Genomic DNA, 7,541 nt, shown 5'->3' with positions numbered 1-7,541 from the left:
AGAAAGAAAAAAGAAATGGAATCCTTTGGGGTAGCTGCATAGTGTTAAAGGGGGGGGGGGGGGGAGGAATCAGGAGTTCCTGGAACTAAGGCTAAAGACTTCGTTTCAACCCATGTCCTGCGAGGTGGTTCTTTGCAACAACAGAGAACTCATGGTGGAGTAGAAATCTGAGCCCGGACTTCGTGGACCGACAGGGCTGGCCTTGAGCTCCAACCTTGCCAGCCCAGATAACCTCCCAGAGAATCACTTTCCACTTAGAAAGGACAACGTAATCAGCCTCTCAGAGGCTCAACGATAAAGTATCAATAAAATTCTAGCACCCGTCTCATGGGATTATTGCGAGGATTAAATAAATCAGTGCACCTAAAATCAGTAGTGCAGTTCTCTACTCACAGTTAACTACTATTCATTCATTCAACAAAGATCTACATACACATTATTAATACTGTCTATCTTTTTACAGTAGTTCAACTACTCAGTTGACTCAACAGATAATCATAAGTATTGTTCATTTTGCCAGGCACTGTACTAAGCACTTAACAAGCATGACCCTTCTTCTTTTTCACAGTAACCCTATGAGGAAGGACTGGTATTTTCCCACATCATAGGTGAAAAGAAGACAGACATAATCTGAACAAAAGAGCAGAGGTACCCGGAAGAATTAAGCCGTCCCTGAGAGCTAGCAAGCTCGCGGCCAGGAGGAGCAGGAATCCTGGAACGAAGACCTGCTACTTCTTCCAAGGCTACATTTTCCCCTGAAAACTTTGTTTGGGGAAGGGTCTCTTGCACACTAGGATGCTGAAACTTGGCACTTGGACCTCAGAAGACAGAATTCGTTCTCCATGTTTACACCAGGTGTTGGAGCACATCGAACTTAATTAAGATGAGACTTAACGGTACAATAATAATCCCAGGTTCATCGGTCTGTTTAATTTCAGGAGTTTCGCTTTTTTGCCTTTTTTGTGGTCATTTTACTTTTGCTCTGCCTAATGCCTTTTATAGATCTGACCATGGCTAACCAGGCTGTGATGTTTGTTCGATTATCTGCTTCAGGCTTCAAATGATACACATAAACTCACAAAACATTAGCTCTGAGGTGGACATGGAAACCACCTTTCTAGTCCGGCGGTTTACAAATGACTCTGAGTAAATGAAAGGCCCCTTTCTCTTTAACCAGGGATGGCTCACTTTGTTTCATAGACTGAGCTCCACTGGACGTTTCTTTGACACCAAATTCACCGGAGAATGTGCGTGTGTGCACGCGTGTGTGTTCATACTGAACCACCCAGCTGATCCAGTAAAAAGCTTTACTAACTCACTGCCCTTCATTTATTCACTCCCTTTAGGCTCAGCACAGGCCCGAGGCTCTGCCAGCCAGTGGCGAAGAAGGAAAGACGCAGTCTCTTCCTCAAGAAGAGAAGTCTAGTCAGGAAGGCAGACACGGGACAAGCACGCAGGACAGGAGCCAGGCCACGGCAGAAGCTGGGGGGTGGGGGGGGGAGGACTGTGAGGACATGCGGGGGGAGGGGAATCAGACAAGCTTCGTGAGAGAAGGTCTCTCATAGCAGAGCCTCAGGTACCAGATGGGAGAAGTAGTTCCAGGCAAAAGAACAGCAAATACTAGCAGGAGAGAAAAATGAAGGGCTCAGAATGGGAAAGAACCGGCATGCCTGGACTTGGAGATTCATTGCATGTGACAGGTACTCAATAAATAGCAGGTTAATTGATTAACTAATTAATTAGTCTGGAGGAAATAGACTATAAAAGTCAGTTCATGAAGGGACACAGAGGCCTACTCAAAAAAATGTGGATTTTATTCTCTAACTAGGAGTTGAAAATGCAAATGTCTACATGGATCCATGGGAAACGTTAGTAAGTAGAGTGGGCCAGGTGTCAAACAGATAGTCATTTGGGGACTATGCAGGTGCCATGAAATTACTGTCAGCACACGATGTGTAACAGGTGATCCTGGCCCTCAGACTGCACACGAACGCAGTACTCACAGGACAGCGTGATGCCTGCCTCCACTCACAACCCAAATACAATGTGATCACAGAGGAGGGGCTCACCGTCTTCCAACGCAGGAAATCAGGAAGGTGTTACCGAGGAGATTGTATTTGAGATGGACTTGAGGAAAGAGTAGGAGCTCATCTATTTCCAGTTACACCTGAACATCTCTCAATCCAATCAGGTTGGTCACCTCATAACCCCACAACACCCCACACTCTTTCATGTCCTCTCTCAAGTCTTTAACTTTGTCAGGTGTGCCTCGCCTCCCTCCTTTACTTAGCCAATCCCTATCACCCGTAACGGCCCGATGCAGGCCCTGCTCGTGCATCAAAGCCATCAAATGCTCATTGAGAATGCAGCAGGGGCACGCTGCTCCTGAAAGGCTGAGAGGCACTCGGGACACGGCAGGGCGGAAGAGCTCAGGAAGGCTGTCTTACCGGGTGTGCTGAGCAGCTTTCCAGTGTGGGAGTCAAGGATGCATCACTGGCTCCATGACTACAGGCAGGTCTTCTTGCCTGTTTTCCTTAGTCATCTAAAGGGAGCCTTATTCCCAGGATCATCATAGTCCCTTAGAGTTCTAAGATTGTAAGTGTCATTTTGTGAAGAAATTTGATATCTTTGCTATCTTTCCCATAGGATTTCTCCGCATGCTTTCAAAAAGTTCCTTGTGTAGTACGATGAGTGGAAAATCATGAATCAAAGTGGCCGGATTGAAGAGTGTCTTCTCTGCACCATTATAAAGGCCATCTAATTCCTACCCAGGACTTAGGCAATTGCATAGGTCACAGGCCCACTGCAATAAAGTTGGCTTTCCTGTTGCCCTGTTGTTACATTGGTAACCTCCCGTATCCTAAGAGTAGATCATGTGGCTCCTTCTCTGAAGTCTTACAATCATGGCAGTGAGGAAATGAAGTACAGGGGCAATACAGACCCCAGATGTTAAGATAATAGAAACACTGTCTATGGAAACCAATATACTAAATTGAGGAATCTATGAAATGATACCAAAATAATAATTGAAAAAGTTGTTTTTTATGTCATTTTATTCATAAATCATTGAGAAGAAGTTTTTTGTATTTTATCAGCCTTTACAACTCCTATTTAGTTTGCCTCATTCCAACTTGCTATTTCAGTTGTACTTTTGGTTATAAGCAAAAGAAGCAACTCAGGCTGGATTTAAGCAAAAAGCAAATCCACTGACAGAACACCAGGGTATCTCAAGAACTCCAAGAAATAGTACAGGAATGGGGAAGGACCAAATCTACACCAGGGACCTCTACAGTGGACATTGCGGAACTTCTCACCACAGAATCTCCTTAGTCTGACCCCAGCTCCTGGGCCTTCCAAGCCCGTGTCTCCCCCCACCCCATCCAGTTTTAATTTCCTAGGAAAGGGCATCTTTGGACACAGCATGGGTCAAATGTCCTCCATGGACACAATCATCTATGACATTAAAAAAAATGTGTTAGCCTGGCTGGCGTGACTCAGTGGTTGAGCGTCAAACTATGAACCAGGAGATCATGGTTCAATTCCCGGTCATGGCAGATGCCCGGGTTATAGGCTTGATCCTCAGTGTGGGGCCTGCGGGAGGCAGCCAATCAATGGTTCTTTCTCATCATTGATGTTTCTATCTATTTATCCCTCTCCCTTCCTCTCTGAAATCAATATATATATATATATATATATATATATATATATATATATTTTTTTTTTTTAAAACATGTGTTATAAGAGTGGCATATTATAAACATGGCCTCAAGGACCAGTTCCAGAGAAGGGGGATGCACTGGGATCTAGGAAGCCACCTCAGGAGATGACTGCCTATTGCACATACTTTTTTTCTGCTGTGGTGTGTGTTTTTCACCCTTATTTCTTCTCCTACAGCCCCTTCTCCCCAGTTACCAATATCTATATATCATTGTATAAAACTGTATCTTGAGTGGGCTTAAAATGTCCTGTTAGGTGTATATATTTTATATAAAATTAAAATAATGGAAGGGCAGAAAAATGGTCTTTTGTTATGCTACAAATTTAAATGTATATAATTTAATTTGTGTGCACTGCGTAGAGGCGTCCAAGCTTAACATAATCCACACAAGACACTAGGCATTAGATATGGTCTGTGATAATGTAACTTTTACTCTGACAACCACCAGGTATTCTTTCTTGATTATTAAAAACGTTCAGAAGCCTACAAATAAAACCAAGTCTATATGGTCATTGATTTACCACAAAGGAACAAAGAATATACAATGGGGAAAGGACAACCTATATATATATAAAACCCTAATATGCAAATAGATCAAACAAGTCACTATGATGTGTGCTGACCACCAGGGGGCACGCGTGGAGCATGGCAAGCATCGGACACAGCGGGATGTTGGAGCAGATGAGTGGGGCGCCAGACCAAGGCGGGTGCTGATCGCTGTCATAGGGGCAAGAGCCTCTGGTGGTTACTGAAAATTCTTTGCTCCTGTGCGCCATGGTCCTGCCTGGTGCTTGCACCTGCTGCTGGCACCTAGTGCTGGTCTTGATCCCTCAGCGCCATCCCCAATCGCTCGGCGCCATCAGCGGGTGCGAGTGGTGGCTACTGGCCCTGATTGCCCTGAGGGCTTCTCCACCTCGCCCTGCTCCTGTGGGGCTATTGGGGCAGCAGCCACCACTTGCACCCACTGCTGGTGCCTGCCCCAATCGCTCCACACTGTCAGCGGGTCTGAGCAGGGCCAGGGCCATCAGCACGTGGGAGCTGAAGAGGTGGAAGTGGGGCTGCCTGCAGACAGGGGACCGGGGGCCGCAGTGGGAGGGCCCAGGCGGGGGCGTGGAGGATGGACCAAGGCCCGCCCCTGTGTCCAACGCAGCCTCGCAGCCCACAGTTCCTTTCAAGGTACACGAATTCATGCACTGGGCCCTTAGTCTCTTCAATAAATAGTGTTTCAAAAACTGGACAGCCACATGCAAAAGAATGAAACTAGATAACTATCACACACCATATTAAAGTTGACTCAAACTGGATTAAAGACTTGATTGCAAGACATGAAATCATAAAAATCCTAGAAGCTTCTTGACATAGGTATTGGCAATGATATTTTTGGATATGACTTCAAAAGCAAATGCAACAAAAGAAAAAATAAACAAGTGGGCCTACATCAAACTAAAAAGCTACCACACAGCAAACGAAATCAACAACTGAAAAGGCAACCTCCTAAATGGAAGAAATATCTGCAGCTCACATATCTCACAAGAGGTTAATATCCAAGACACATTCAACTCAACAGCAAGAAAGAAAAATCTGACTTAAAAATAAAGTGAGCATTTGAATAGATATTTTTCCAAAGAAGACATACAGGTGGTCAACAGATATATGAAAAGATGCTCAACCTCATTAATCATCATGGAAATGCAAATCAAAACCACAATAAGATATCTCCTCATACCTATTAAAATGGTTATTATCAAAAAGACAAGAAATAGTAAGTGTTGGTGAGAACATAGGCAAAAGGAAATCCTTGTTTGTGCACTGTTGGTGGGATTGCAAATGGGCACAGCTACTATGGAAAACAGTATGGAAGTTCCTCAAAACACTTAAAAAATAACTACATGTGATCCAATATTCTCACTTCTGGGTATTTATTCTAAGAAAATAGAAATATTAATTCAAAAAGATATATGCACCCCATGTTCATTGCAGCATTATTTATAATAAACAATACATGGAAACAACCTAAGTATCCATCAAAGAATGAATGGATACAAAAATTTGACATAAATTTCATCTCATGATTTCCAAGGCTTTGTTTTCATATCTTTTCCATTTATTGTCTATTATAAATAATGCTGCAATGAACATGGGGTGCATATATCTTTTCAAATTCATATTTTTATTTCCTTTGAATAAATACCCAGAAGTGAGAATAATGGATCATATGTAGTTATTTTTTAAGTGTTCTGAGGAACTTCCATACTGTTTTCCATAGTAGCTGTGCCCATTTGCAATCCCACCAACAGTGCACCAACAAGGATTTCCTTTTGCTTATGTTCTCACCAACACTTATTATTTCTTGTCTTTTTGATATTAACCATTTTAAGTGTCCATCAAAGGATGAATGGATAAAGGAATTGTCACACACACACGCACACACACACACACACAAACTCACAATGAAATATTATGCAGTCATAAAAAAATAATGAAATCTTGCCATATGTGACAACATGGATGGATTTTGAGGGTATTATGCTAAGTGAAATAAGTTGGACAGAGAAAGACAAATAGCAATACCGTGTGATTTCACTTACATGTGGAATTTAAAAAAAATACTAAGCTCATAGAAATAGAGAATAGATCGGTGGTTGCCAGAGGCAAGATGCCGAGGGTGAGTGAAGCGAATGAAGAGTGTCAAAAGGTACAACTTCCAGGTATAAGAGAATAAGTCCTGGGGATGAGGTGTGCAGTGCACACCTGAAAGTTGCTAAGAGAGTAAATCTTAAATGTCCTTATCACATGAAAAAATATGCCTGTGACTATGTGTGGTGACAAACGTTAACTAGACTTGCTGTGATCAATTTGTAATATGTGCAAACATAGAATCCTTATGTTGTACACCTGAAACTAACATAATGTTATATGTCAATTACACCACAGTTTTTAAAACAATTTTAATTTTTAAAAAAGATGTTCAATTCATTTTCTGAAAGTAAAATCTAGACATTTACTAATAGCAGATATTCTGGTAGGTAAAGAACCCATATAGTACGTATATCCTGTATGTGCCTTTTAATAATCTGTGAAGAAAGTTCTTGAACAATTTCAATGACCTTTTCTATATTGTTCTCTTCCTCCAGTGGTATCTGTATACCTCTACTTCAGGAAAGTTTAGTTTTCCTTGGCTTCCTTGATACTGGCCTAACAGGTTTTCCTCATCAGTTATTTTTTGCTACCACAAGTGATGGAAATGTTCTAAGGCTCATTTATCTTTTCTTTTCTCTATACCCTTATTCACTTACAGAACTCAGGGGTACAACTGCCAACTCAGGGCAAGACTGCCAAACCTATCTCAAAAACTACCTCCTGTTTCAGTCTACTGTTTCTATAGAATCCTCTTTGTGTGTCTCATTCACACTAGAAAAGCAATATTCTCAACCCTAAACCATTACCAGGTCACAAGCCAGATGACCTTCCTACGTTCATTATGTAATAACAACTATCAGTTTTTTCCAGTCTTGGGAATATTACAAAGCCTTGGAAATCATGTGATGAAGTTTATATGAAATTGCACACTTCTAAGGATAAACAGGCCTGTAGACTGGTCTGTATTTTGGTATTTGATTATCAAAGAACAATTTTCCGGAAAACCTTTCAGTTCTTCATATGGGCACACCTCACAAGCCCAAGGCTGTATCACTTGAGCTGAAATTGCTTCCAATGGTAAAACAAACAAACAAGCACTAACGAATCTCAGTTCTCTGCCCATGAAAACCTGTGAATTGTGTAGGTCAAATAGGCTGCAGTGCAGAGTTGTGTCTTCCCACTC

The sequence above is a fragment of the Myotis nattereri genome (assembly GCF_964212035.1).
Source record: "Myotis nattereri genome assembly, chromosome: 17".
NCBI lineage: Eukaryota > Metazoa > Chordata > Mammalia > Chiroptera > Vespertilionidae > Myotis > Myotis nattereri.
The sequence above is the reverse complement of the archived record's forward strand: the minus strand, read 5'-3'. Positions refer to the sequence as shown.